Source organism: Ambystoma mexicanum, chromosome 6q (assembly GCF_040938575.1).
Source record: "Ambystoma mexicanum isolate Mex_15411 chromosome 6q, UKY_AmexF1_1, whole genome shotgun sequence".
Classification (NCBI taxonomy): Eukaryota; Metazoa; Chordata; class Amphibia; order Caudata; family Ambystomatidae; genus Ambystoma; species Ambystoma mexicanum.
This window is the reverse complement of record NC_090937.1, coordinates 152,584,028-152,596,432: the sequence shown is the minus strand read 5'-3', so window position 1 is coordinate 152,596,432 and position 12,405 is coordinate 152,584,028. Positions and strand designations below refer to the sequence as shown.

At 46.4% G+C, this 12,405-nt stretch overlaps 1 protein-coding gene across 1 annotated transcript in view; it reads right to left on the bottom strand.

Annotated features, from left to right (window-relative positions):
• Window positions 1-12,405, bottom strand: part of PARM1 (prostate androgen-regulated mucin-like protein 1) — a 313,841-nt gene that overhangs the window by 95,844 nt on the left and 205,592 nt on the right. The window lies entirely within an intron of this gene.

The window sequence follows — 12,405 nt, the reverse complement described above, 5'->3', positions numbered from 1 at the left end:
CTTTTTTATGTTATTCCTGTGAAGCGTGCTGCTTGCCTAATTAAAGGATGTACGCACGCAATCCTTGTTTGTGGTGTGCAGCATCCCAACATTACCTGGCTAGACAGGTGTAGCACACCATGGCCTTGGGAGTTACGAGAATGTATATTTAAACACAATATTTAATCAATGCTTTTTTTATTGCAAGCACGTTGTGGAATAGAACAGAAGGTCAGTTCGAAATGAGCAAGCTAGGCAACCTCATGCTTTCTGCTGGCCTTTCTTTTCTTCATATGAACTACCATTTGAGAGTAGAATCCAACTATCTATGTTTCAGAAAGAAACTCAAAACCCTGCTTTTTAAATAGTTGAGTACTAGAGTACTTAGGCAGCAACTCCTTACCTAAACACTGACACGCATAGCTAGATTACCATGTTTGTCCTGTAACCCCTTTTTGTGCCTGTCTATATGTAATGGGCCGTGATGCCTGCGGGGCTATATAAATACATAAAATAAAATAAAACAAATTTAAATTGATATATCTTTCCTGGGAACAGACAGAAAGAATCGAAGGTGTCAGAAGGTAGATGTTCAATAAACAGGCAGCGGTGGATGTTGGCTACCTGAGAGAGCGGGGTAAAGGTAGGGCAGAGTTTGTGCAAGTATGAGCAGGTCCTGTTACAATTTGGGAAAAGACGGAGAGAAGGCAGAGTTCCTGTGGGAGTAAGTCAGAAGCCCATGCCTGTGACTGCAGAGCTCCTTGTTATGAGATGTCTGGAGGTGTCCCTGTAATTATGCTTCCCGATACTGAGGAATAGCATAAACTGTGGTGGAGAGCCAGCTGCTAGAGTGCTGGATTGGCCCTGCACCAGCTTGAGCCCCAGGAAGAGGTCGGGGCACCATGATTGTTCAGGGAGCCGAGGTTTTCTAGGCGGATGGTATGTTTCTTCCATCAGTACTTAGGGATGCCTCAGCTTCAGATAGGAAGTGCCCCTGAAAGCTGAACATTCTTTGTACCTTGTGTCTGTGAATTGAGTAGATTAAATCTCCTTCCGTGGTCCCCAGGTATCGGTAAACATTGCTATGGCTGTTAGCTAAACAGCAGAGTAAAATTCACTCAGATTAGATTGGGCAGAAGTAAAGTAAACCTTTTGCCAGTAATCTGGCTGGCTAGGCTGATGGAGAACATTTGTATTAAAAAAATGGATTTAAATGTAGCATTTTAGAGAACAACTGTGTAAAAAGCCACAAAGTTTACAAACTGTTTTGAAGGGAAAGACTTGAAGAAATCCATTAGATTGCAAGTCACCAACCGTGCACAGGAGCATTTTCCAAGGCATGTTTACGTGCCTTTGCTCACTATATGCCCATATAAAAAAACATTAATATGCTGTGTCCATGCATGTCCATGCTGCCTTCACCAAAATATGCCAGTATTCCCACACAAGAACATGCTCATGTTTTCTTTGCCCTTAATGCTATTAATGATACTATAAGAAACCGTGTCCATGATGGCTCTGCCAATATATGTCATTATCTCCAATGAAGAACATATCCCTGTTGGCTTTGGCCTTAATCCCTTAATGCCAGTAAAAATGCCATGTCACAGTAAGAAAATATGCAAAGACTGCACCAATGTGATCCAGTATGGTCATTCAAGAGCACTCATCATGTTGGATTTGCCCTTGATGCCAGCAAAGAAATGCCATACGACAAAATCATAGTGTTCTTACATGGCCATACTGACCTGCTTTGGTGTAGCCAGTCTGGATTTGTTGAAAACATGCCCAGACCGGCTGCACGAATGCATGCAAATGTTGCCATGTAAGAACACTTATCCTGTTTGCGCTACCTTTAATGCCTGTAAAAAAGTAAAATAAAGCCATTCCACAATAAGAAAACCTGTCCATACTGGTTTGCACCAACGCAGGCCTGTATGGCCATGTAAGAATACTCATCAAGTTGACTTTTCCCTTAACGACAGGAAAGCAGGCCAAGCCACAGTCAGAAAACAAATCTTTGCTGGCTGCTCAAATGCTCCCTCTTGGAAAGAACACTTAGGATGTTGGCTTTGTCTTTAAAACCATGAGAAAAATGCAATGCAAAAACAAGAAAACATGTCTTTGCTGGCGACATAAATGCAATCTCTCCCCCACATGTCAGAACTCTCATCATGTTGGCTTTGTTCTTAACACCAGTATCTAATGTTATGCCACAGTAACAAGTCATGTCTTTGCTGGCTGCAAAAATACCCCCACCCGCGAGACGGAACACTCTTTATGTTGGCTTTGCCCATAATGCCATAAAATGCCATGCTACAGTAAAATAACATGTCTTTGTTGACTACAAAAATGCCCTACAACAAGTAAGAATGCTCATCATGTTGAATGTGCCCTTAACTCTAGTATACAATGCCAGGCCACAGTAAGCAAACATGCCTTTGCTGGCTACTTATTTCCTCCTGCCGAAATGTAAGAACACGAAAGAAGGTTACTTTGCTATGCCTAATTGTGGTAACTGCCGCAACTCGATCAAAGGGGATATATTACACAATAATTGACTGGGGAAAGATGTGGATGTGGAGAAAATCACAATAAAATACCCTTGCAATATTTATGACATTGGCCAAAGTGCACAGGAAGCAAAATTAAGTTGGAAGAAATACAAGTCCAACATTGAAAAGAAGAATACAAAATCCTCGATTGATAAACATTTCATGTAGGATCAAAAGAATGCATCGTATATACAATGTGCTGTCTTGGAAGTAATGAAGAAACTGCATCATAGCAGCAATATGGGTTTACGCCTACTACAAAGTGAATAATTGTGGATTGAACTTTTGGTCTCCTTACTTCCTAATGGAATGAATGAAGAGCATTACAGGAACTGTTACATTTGTTTGGACTTTTGTGATTCGTTTCTTTTCGTTTGGTCACCATTTCTCTTACCATGAAACTGGATCTCATCCTCCATATATAGTATACAAGTTGTAATAGGTCCTTTTTGTATCTCTTCTCTCCTTTGTCTTGTCAATGTCGCTGTGTGACTATGTTCTGCAAAATCTTGTTCTAGACATTCACTTACTATTGTGCACACTATCCCCTGTATTCATTCATGTTATACTATCTTGATGTTCATTTTTCTGATATGAATGGGTACCAGTTCAATGTACTACATGGTTATGTTGGTGTTATCATGGTTACTTATGTTCCCACTCTATTATATCCTCATACCATTTTATATTTGTTTTCCTTGAACATGTTATTTTGTTATTTGCTATATCCTAGATGGCGTTCAGGGGTTGCCATTGCGCCCCATGGTTATCTTCCTCTTGTTTAATAACCACATACGTTTACTTCCTGTTTTGTTGTTTTATGTATTGCCATTAGTACTACATGTTTAATTTCTCTTTTTAACTGTGTACTCATGTTTACATTTAATAAGGCTGTTTTGCGGTTGCCTAAACAATGTAATACAATGTTTGTGATTGTCGGCAAAGCAGTTGCACTGCGTGATGATGCTAAACTCTGTGGGTAAAAGTATTCATTAATATGGCTTTCACCTTGGCTGGGTGGGGGCGGACATAGCCTTTAATGGCCTGCCAGCCGGAGCCAAGGTAGGCCTGAGCGTAACGAGGGCCTCTGCGAGGACTGAGGGCTGTTAAAGGCCATGTCCAACCCCCCCCCCCCGCCAAGGTGAAAGCCATATTAATGAATTCTCTTTGAAGGTCCAAAGAATTTCTCAGTGACACTGCACTGAAGGTGCTGTGTGTCACCGGACAGCGAAACACAAAATCCAAATCAGGTAAAAACACATGAGAGAGGGAATAAAAGGTCACACTCACCCAGGAGTTAACATTAAAAAGTCCTAAGTCCAGCAAAAGAGCTGGGGGTCTCTAAGGTGAAGGGAATTAGCACAGAAATGAAAATTCTCCCTAACATACACCACTTATCCGTGGAGACACATGGGAGGTACGAGGCACAGAAGCCTACATGTTTGATTCCAGATTAGACGCCAGCTATGCAAGGGGAGTGTGGCAGACCCAGTGTTGTAAATGGGGAGCATGGCGGTGCAATATGTAGTGGGAGATGAGGGAGCAGACTTGCAATAAGATTATATACATAAAGGCATGTAGCTCCCATGTAACCATCATTTCGAGCTTCGGGAAACACTGCTAAAGTGATACAAAAATAATGCATGCTACTTTAGATGGACCTGACACAAGTGTGAGGCTGGACCCATGCTAGAAAAAGATCAACCAAACTGTGGTTGGTAAACCTCGTTAGGTAAAACAGCTTTATGATATGATAGGTTATTTATTAAGCGTGGACCCGGGGATCGAACCAGTATTGCTCCGTGTCGTCTTGCTTCCAAGGCAAGCATGTTGCCGCTGAGCTACCTCCCGAGCTTTGGTGAGGCTGCTTCTGACACTGGGGAAAGTATTTTTCCACCGATGCTCAACAATCGCATGTGTGTCTGCCCTGATTGGGGTTAGTTATACGTGAAATGTTTGCCCTGGTTAGGGTTGTCACAATCGAAATGAGGGGGAAAAAACACTTCCTCTGATGTGATATTGCAGCTATACAAACAACTTTCATTTTCTTTAAAGCACTACCTCCAAATCCCAATGAGATAGCTGGAAGGGTTCTGCACACACCCTAATATGCACTCCACGTCCAATCCTGATAAACTAGCTCTGTGGGCTACGTACCTACCGGAGGGTTGTGCGTGATCTCCACCTTCAATTCGCTCAGGGGGAAGGCAGTAGAGGAAAAGAGATACTGAGGATAACAATGTGTAGCATTACACGGAAAATAGAAAAGGTTCTAACAATCAACCCCTCAAGTCGCCTATTCAGATAGATACCCAAAGAGCACCAGAAAATGCAGAGGGCATTATGTAAGAAGATGGGTGGCATGGCAATAATTGATTGATTGATTTGTTTATTAGATATACATATAGCAACAAGGCTTTGTATAACATCTTAGATATGGTTCATACAAATAATGGCAGGATAAACATATACAACTAGCAAAATATACAAAAGGTACAACATATTAAAACTATCGTAAACATTTCAAAATTTCAGCAACATGAAGATAAAATCGTACTAGAAAATATATTAAATTTATGTCATTTCCTTGCATAAAAGCAGACCATAAATGTTGGACATCTGTCGTAATACCAGCCTTGTTATACGCTTTAAAGTATTTTGTTCTCAATAAAACATGAGATTCACATTTTGTAATTACATGACAAATTGACTCTTTCACTAAATTGACACATAGCCGACAAAAGGTGTGACGATGAGTCGCTTGCGAACTCCAGTACCAAGGCAATAAAACCGCTGTTACATAAAATTTAATTAGTAGATAAAAACGGAAAATATGCAGGCTTGGATAAGCTGTTATATAGAGCGGGGGAAAGTTTCTAGATATTCTCTCATTACAGTAGTCATGGGTAGAAGACATATTCCCAATGTGAAGCATATTCTCCATGAATGCAGCACGGCATAGCTTAGTTTTCAGCCATAGCGTGACATCACCATATATGCAGTTATCAGTTTCCTCATATAACCATTTGATGTGTAACAATTTTAATAAGCCAATAGTGCCTATGGGAATCTTATCATCAAGATGTAAAAAGGCCAACATATAAGAAGTAATTATAGTTTCCATTGGTACAGTAAATAGACGCTGAAACAACAATACGCATTGGGCTATGTATACATTCCAGATGCCACGGATGTTAAATTCAAGATAAAAGTATTGAACACTGACGCATTGGGGAAGACGGAATAGTTTCCTTAGTAGTTTGGCTTCAAAGGTAATAAGCTGTCTCTTGAATTTATGACCCCAGATTGCGACTGCATAGGAAAGCATGGCCACGATCTTAGCGTTATAGATAGATAAGATGGCAGATGTACAATAGCCATTGTTACATCCAATAAATGCGCTGAGTGCACTAACTGATATATTACATTTCTGTTTTAAGTCTGACCAATGTAAGTCCCATTTTAATTTATCATTTAAAATGAGACACAAATATTTATATGATGTAACTTGTTCTAAAGGTTGAGACGAAAAGGTCCATAGGTGTTTTGTGGGTCTACATTTTTGGGTAAAGACCATGATTTTGCTTTTGCCATTATTTTTTTTTTATCAAAAACTTTATTGATTTTAAACATAGGAAAACAACTTAACAGTACATGCATCTCTCTGTGTATCAGGGGTGGGAGCAAGGGAGCAGTCATACAATCAACATTTTCAGGAGGAGGGTCAGGAGAGGAGAGAGAAGCAGGTAGAAAAATTAAAAACAGCAAAAGAGAGGAAAGAAGAGAGAAAAAAAAAGAAAATTCTTGATAACTGGGACTGCTGTCTAGTGGTCCGTCATACTTTGCAGGAGCAGGAGTTACTCGGGGCACAATCAGTATGTTCCTGGCTCGCTTCATTCAGCATCATGCGGCCCTGTCCGTTCCTAGCGTCTGCCGTGGCACACCTGCCTTCTAGCTGGCGTCTTCCCAGCGACTCCATATTTTGTTTGCTTTTTGCGGGCAGCCCCTTGCGGCATATACACGATGTTCCATGTCAGCGCAGATGTCCACATCCACGACCCATTGGTCGTAGTCCGGAGTGCGTTCTGCGCCCCACAGTTGTGCTATATTCCGCCTGAGCACGGCCGTTGCAGTGGAGCAGAGTATCTGTTCATACCGGGACAGGTCGGTTTCATTAGAGATCCCCAGAAGGAGATGTTTTGGGCACCTGACTATTGTCTTGCCTATAACGCTGGATAGTTTGTCACAGCATTTCTGCCAGAGTTGTTGGATATTGTTGCATTCCCATAGGATATGGAAGAATGTGCCCTCCTCACGCTTGCATCGCAGGCAGCGTGCGTCTGCCGTCTTCCCCCAGCGGAAAAGGGCGACTCTTGGGTAATAGACGCGGTGCAGGATCTTTAGTTGGACCAGCCTCAGTCTTGAAGAGATGGTTACCTCGCGCGGGTACATTAGGGCCTCCACCCAGTCTTCCGGCTGGAGCGGTCCCACGTCCCGTTCCCATTTGGTCTTCAGGCTGGTCAATTCTGGTGTCGCAAAGGATGTAATCACATTGTACAAGGTGGAGGTGACTTTCCGCTTCACCTGGTCCGACACCATATTGCATTCAAGGGGGGAGCTTTCCGGTACGTTCCGTATATTTTGTTGGTGGGTGCTCCACGCATGTTGCAATTGCGTGTGGTGGTATCTTTCTGTGGCTGGGAGGGAAAATTTCTCTTGTAATGTTTCAAATGGTGCAAGTTTGTCCTACCGCAGCACAGCCCCGATGGCGGTGATTCCTCGTTGGACCCATTCGGGCCATCTAGGTAGCTTTTGTATTTCAGGAAGATGGCAATTGTTCCATAGGGGTTGGGCCAGTGTCAGTTTCCCATCCCATCCTAGGTGTCGGTGTACCTCTTTCCATATTCTCACAATGTGTGTCGCCATATCTGGTTTCGGTGGGCGACCCAGGCTTCCGTAGAGATGTTCTAATGGTGCTGTTGTGTTGTAGGGGTTAATTGCCTTGATGTGCGGAAGTGTCCCATCTCCATGCAGCATGTCATTGACCACTGTCAGCTGGCCGGCCCAGTAGTATGATTGCAGCCTGGGTAGCCCAATCCCTCCTTCCCATACGGACCTTTGGAGCGTGGAAAGAGCGATCCGCGGATGCGCCCCCCCGTAGCAGTTTTCTGAGGATGCCTTCGAGCTTATGGAATTCTTGCTGCGGGATATATAGAGGGGCATTTTGCAGGATGTACAAGAATTTGGGGAGGGCAATCATTTTGAATAGTGCAGCTCTACCCAACAATGTCAATGGCAATGAGATCCAGTTGCGGGTGTCTTCTGCGAATCTTGTTACGTGTGGGGCAAGGTTCAGGGATGTATAGTCTGCAAGTTGTTGCGTGATACGTATCCCAAGATATTTGAACTGCTCTATTTCGATCTGGTAGGGGCCGTTCATTGCACTGGTTGCAGGCGCATCCCCTATAGGGAATAGGATGGATTTGGCCCAGTTCACTCATAGGCCACTGAATGCCCCATATTGCTCCAGTATGCTCGTAACTCTGGGGCAGGAGTTGGCTGGGTCCTTCAGATAGATGAGCAGGTCGTCAGCATAGAGTGATACTCTGTCCTCCCAGGTTGCTGACCAGCGGAAGCCTTCCCAGGCAGGTGTGTTTCTCAGGAGAATTGCCAGGGGTTCTATTGCGATCGCAAAGATCATGGCTGACAGTGGGCAGCCCTGCCTCGTTCCTCTCCCCAGCCCAAAGGGATCTGATTGCCATCCATTGATCCTGGTTCTGGCGGTCGGGCGGTTGTATAGTAGGCGTACCCAACTTATGAAGTTCTCGCCAAAGCCCATACGGTGCATTATGTCCCAGATGGCTTCCCATCTCACTGAGTCAAAGGCCTTCTCAAAGTCAATTGCAAGTAAGGCCAAGGGGCCTTGTATGCTGTGGGCTCTTTCCAGGGCTGAGTATATTATATAAAGATTCATGCGAGTTGATCTCTGTGGCATGAAGCCACACTGGTCCTGGTGTATCAGAGAGGGAATGACCTGTTGGAGGCGGTCTGCTAGTATTTTGGCGAGTATCTTTGTTTCGCTGTTGATAAGTGAGATAGGCCTGTATGAACTGCAGGTTTCGGGGGTTTGTCCGGTTTGGGTATCGCTATTATCGTTGCTTCACGTAGGTCAGGTGAGAGAATGCCCTTTTCACGTGCATACTGGTACATCCGTAACAGGTGCGGAGCGATTACATTGGTCCCCACCTTCCGCCATAGCTCGATCGGGAAGCCGTTGGGACCTGGGGATTTGCCGGTTTGGAGGCTGGATATGGCGCTTAGAATCTCGTCCTCTGTGACGTCTCTCTCCATTAGTTCCTGCTGCGCCGCATTTAAGGTAGGGTTGGCTATTTCCTCCATGATCGAGGCATCCATTCGAGTCCTGGGTGCCTCATAGAGTTCTGCGTAATACTCTGCAAAGCCTTGTGTTATGTCCTGGTCCGTTACACGAGTGTTTTGCTCTCCTGTCTCCAGCCGCAAGACATGGCTGCGCCCTTGCTCTTTCCTTTCCAGCCATGCCAGCATCTTCCCCGCTTTGTCTCCCGTTTCATAGATTCTCGCTCGCATCACAGTATGTGCGTGTCTTGCGTTATCCATTGCTGTATTTTGGAGCTTCGTTTGTGTTCGAAGCAGGGTGCGGTTTGTGTCTGGTGTGTCTTTGTTTATGTGCTTTTCCTCTGCCTGCTTCACTTGCTGTTCTGCTTCAAGTATCTTGCCTAGATGCTTTCTTTTTTGGGCAGTCGTCCATGATATTAGCTCACCCCTTAGCACTGACTTGTAGGCTTCCCACAGTGTCTCAGGGTTAGAAGCAGACTGTGTATTAAGCTCAAAGTATGTGTTTGTGCTCTCCTGGAGTTTATCCACTAGCTCGGGGTCCCCCAAGTAGTAGTTATTTAGTCGCCAGCTCGGCGGAGGAATCGGCCTGGATGTTGTGATTTTCAGTTCAAGCGGGGAGTGGTCAGATATGCCTCTAGGGAGCAGGTCTGTTTCCTGTACCTTGTGTAAATCAGAGGCCGGGACGAAAAAGTAGTCCAGCCTAGATAGGGAGGCATGTGCCCCTGAATGGAAGGAGTATTCCCTAGTGTCTGGGTGGAGTTCTCTCCATGTGTCGCATAGACCCAGTGCATTGGTGAATGTGGCGAGTCGGGTAGTTGCGTTGGGGTTCCTGTTGCGTAAATGTGAGCGGTCTAAAGTTACGTTCATGACTTCATTGAAGTCTCCACCCAGAACCAGCAGGTTGGAAGTGTCGTTCGTGATCAGCGGGGCAATGTCTGTGAGCAGTTGGTCCATTTGGGTTGGTGGTGCGTAGGTGGCTAACAGTGCGATGGATTGATCCCACAACCTGCCCGTCACATATACGTATCTGCCGCCAGTGTCCAGGCGCACTGTGGTGAGTTGGAAAGGAAGGTTTTTGTGTAACAGGACCATGACTCCCCTTGATCCCATCGTGAAGCCTGAGTGGAGTGTCAGCTTGTAGTTTGTGCGTTTGAACAGGGTGCATTCCGTGCCCGCAAGATGGGTCTCAGTCAGAAGCACTATGTCTGGTGCCCGTCTATTAAGGAATTGCCTAACCAGGCGCCGTTTGATATCGTTGCCAAGGCCATTGACATTCCACGTCATGAGTCGGAGTGTTCTGAGGGCATGAGCAGTGTTGTTATGTGATGCCATGTCCGCTTGTGGAAGTGGATACGTGTGCTGCCGATGACGATGTGTCGCGTCTCGCGAGCTTGTGGCCATAAGTTATGCTCATACTGATTGGACCTGATATGTTTCGTGTCTGACGTGTCCCGTGTGTAATGAAACTTAACAAACCCGTTACCCCCCACCCCATACTCCTCCCAACTAGAAGCATCGGTCGCCCGAACCTAGAAAACCACGGGTGTCAACTGGACACCTTACATGCAATAAACTCAACTTGTGTATGTATGCTAGACCCTGGCGGTGTGCAATCAGGGGTTAGCACCACTGGGGCTACTCTCTGATGTGTCTCTTAGAGGGTGGGGGCCCCTCTAGCGTGTGGCTGTGAGTCGACCCTGCGGCCGCAATTTTAGGGAGTGTGTTGATTCGTGTCAGCAGGTACGGTTTGTGGCTTGTGTTAGGGTAGTACATTGTGTACTCACTGGTATACCGCTGGGCGTCGCCAGGAGTGGTGACAGGGGTCATCCATCGCTGTCCTCTGGTAGGTCTTGTTCCGGGGGCGGTCGGGGTGCATGTTGTTGGTCGGGGGGCGGTCTGTTGTTTCTTCCCCTGCTGGCTCGGGGAGCTGACCAGTCCCCCTCTATATGTTGTTCCGCCCATTGCCATGCTTCCTTCGGATCACTGAAATGGATTGATGTGCCTTTGTGGTAAATCTTAAGCTGTGCTGGGAAAAGTAGGCCATATTTGACCCCCAATGTTTGCAGGTGCTTTTTAAGTTGGTGGAAAGACTGCCTCGCTTTCTGCACCTCTCTCGTGTAGTCCGGAAAGAAGGCGATCCTGGACCCGTTAAAGGTGATCGGGCCTTTGGTCCATGCTAGTTGCAGTAGGGCGTCACGGTCCCTGTAATTTAAGAATCTCGCAATTACAGTGCGTGGTGGCACCCCAGGCGTTGGTCTACCCGTGGGTACTCTATGTGCTCGTTCTATAGAGAAAAACTTGGAGAAGGAGCTCAGGTCATATAGGTCTGTTAGCCATTGTTCAAGGAAGAGCTCCATGCGGGGGCCTTCAGCTTTCTCAGGTATGCCAATTATGCGCACGTTATTGCGCCTTGAGCGGCCCTCACCGTCTTCAACTCGGCTTTCCAGCAGTTTGAGTTTCGAAGTAACGCTTCTGAGCTGGTGTTGCATGTCTCGTACTCCATCTTCTGTAGTCGAGATGCGCTGTTCTACTTCGCCAGTTCGTGCCGTCAGCTTTTGGAGATCGTGTCTGAGGAGGGACATGTCCAGGCTTATCCCATCCATTTTTTGCTCCATTGACGTGCGGGAGTCTGCAATGGCGGCCATGATGTCCCTCAGGGAGATTGCGTTACCCGGTTGTCCTTCTTCCACGGTGGCCGGATGGTAGTCGGGGACCTGTGTCGAAGGGATTGTATATTGTTCCATTCTGCTCTGTGTCGAGAGTTTCTTAGCTTTATCTTTCCCCATTTTCTCCGATGTGTCCCAGGGCCACTGCAGTAGTTTAGTGAGGTGCGTAGTGGCCGCACACACTTGGATAGGTCGCACAGTAGCGCCAGGGTACAGATGCTCCCAGGAGGTTTGACAGCTTCACAGGACGAACGCTCGGTGCCGATGTTTTCGCGGGCCGCCCAAGGTTGTTTCGCCAGGCTGACCGGGGCAGTCTTATGCTGGTCTCTTCTCCCGCTCTTTGCTTCTATTGGCGAGCTGTTGGTGTGGGCAATGTTCGGACTGGGGTATGGCCCCACGTCTGTTCAGTTCCGTTGTTTGGGATACTTCTTCTACCGCCCGTAGCACTGACAAGGTAGCGGCGGATGAGACGGTAGTTTACAGTTATTAGGCACCAGCTCCGCATTACGGAGGAAGCGTATTATGGCTGAAGCCGCAGTCCGCTCCGTTGCCTCACCGCTTCCGCCCCAGGAACGTACTGTATGCCCCCAGGTTCTTCGTCTACCAGTGGCGTCTCCAGTGGTATGTTATGGGGAGTCTCCCTCGTCCGCAGCGTGAGCTGTGTTGGCTCGCGGTACGCGGCGGCGGACACTGACTGTCGATACACGCCGCCCCACGCTTGACGATGCGTGCAGAGGGGCGGAGGGTCAACTTGCGTTCAGGTACGAGTCACCGGTTTCAGCGCCGTCTTCTCAAACCCCGCGGGGGTGGTTGCAGCTCACTGTGTGGCC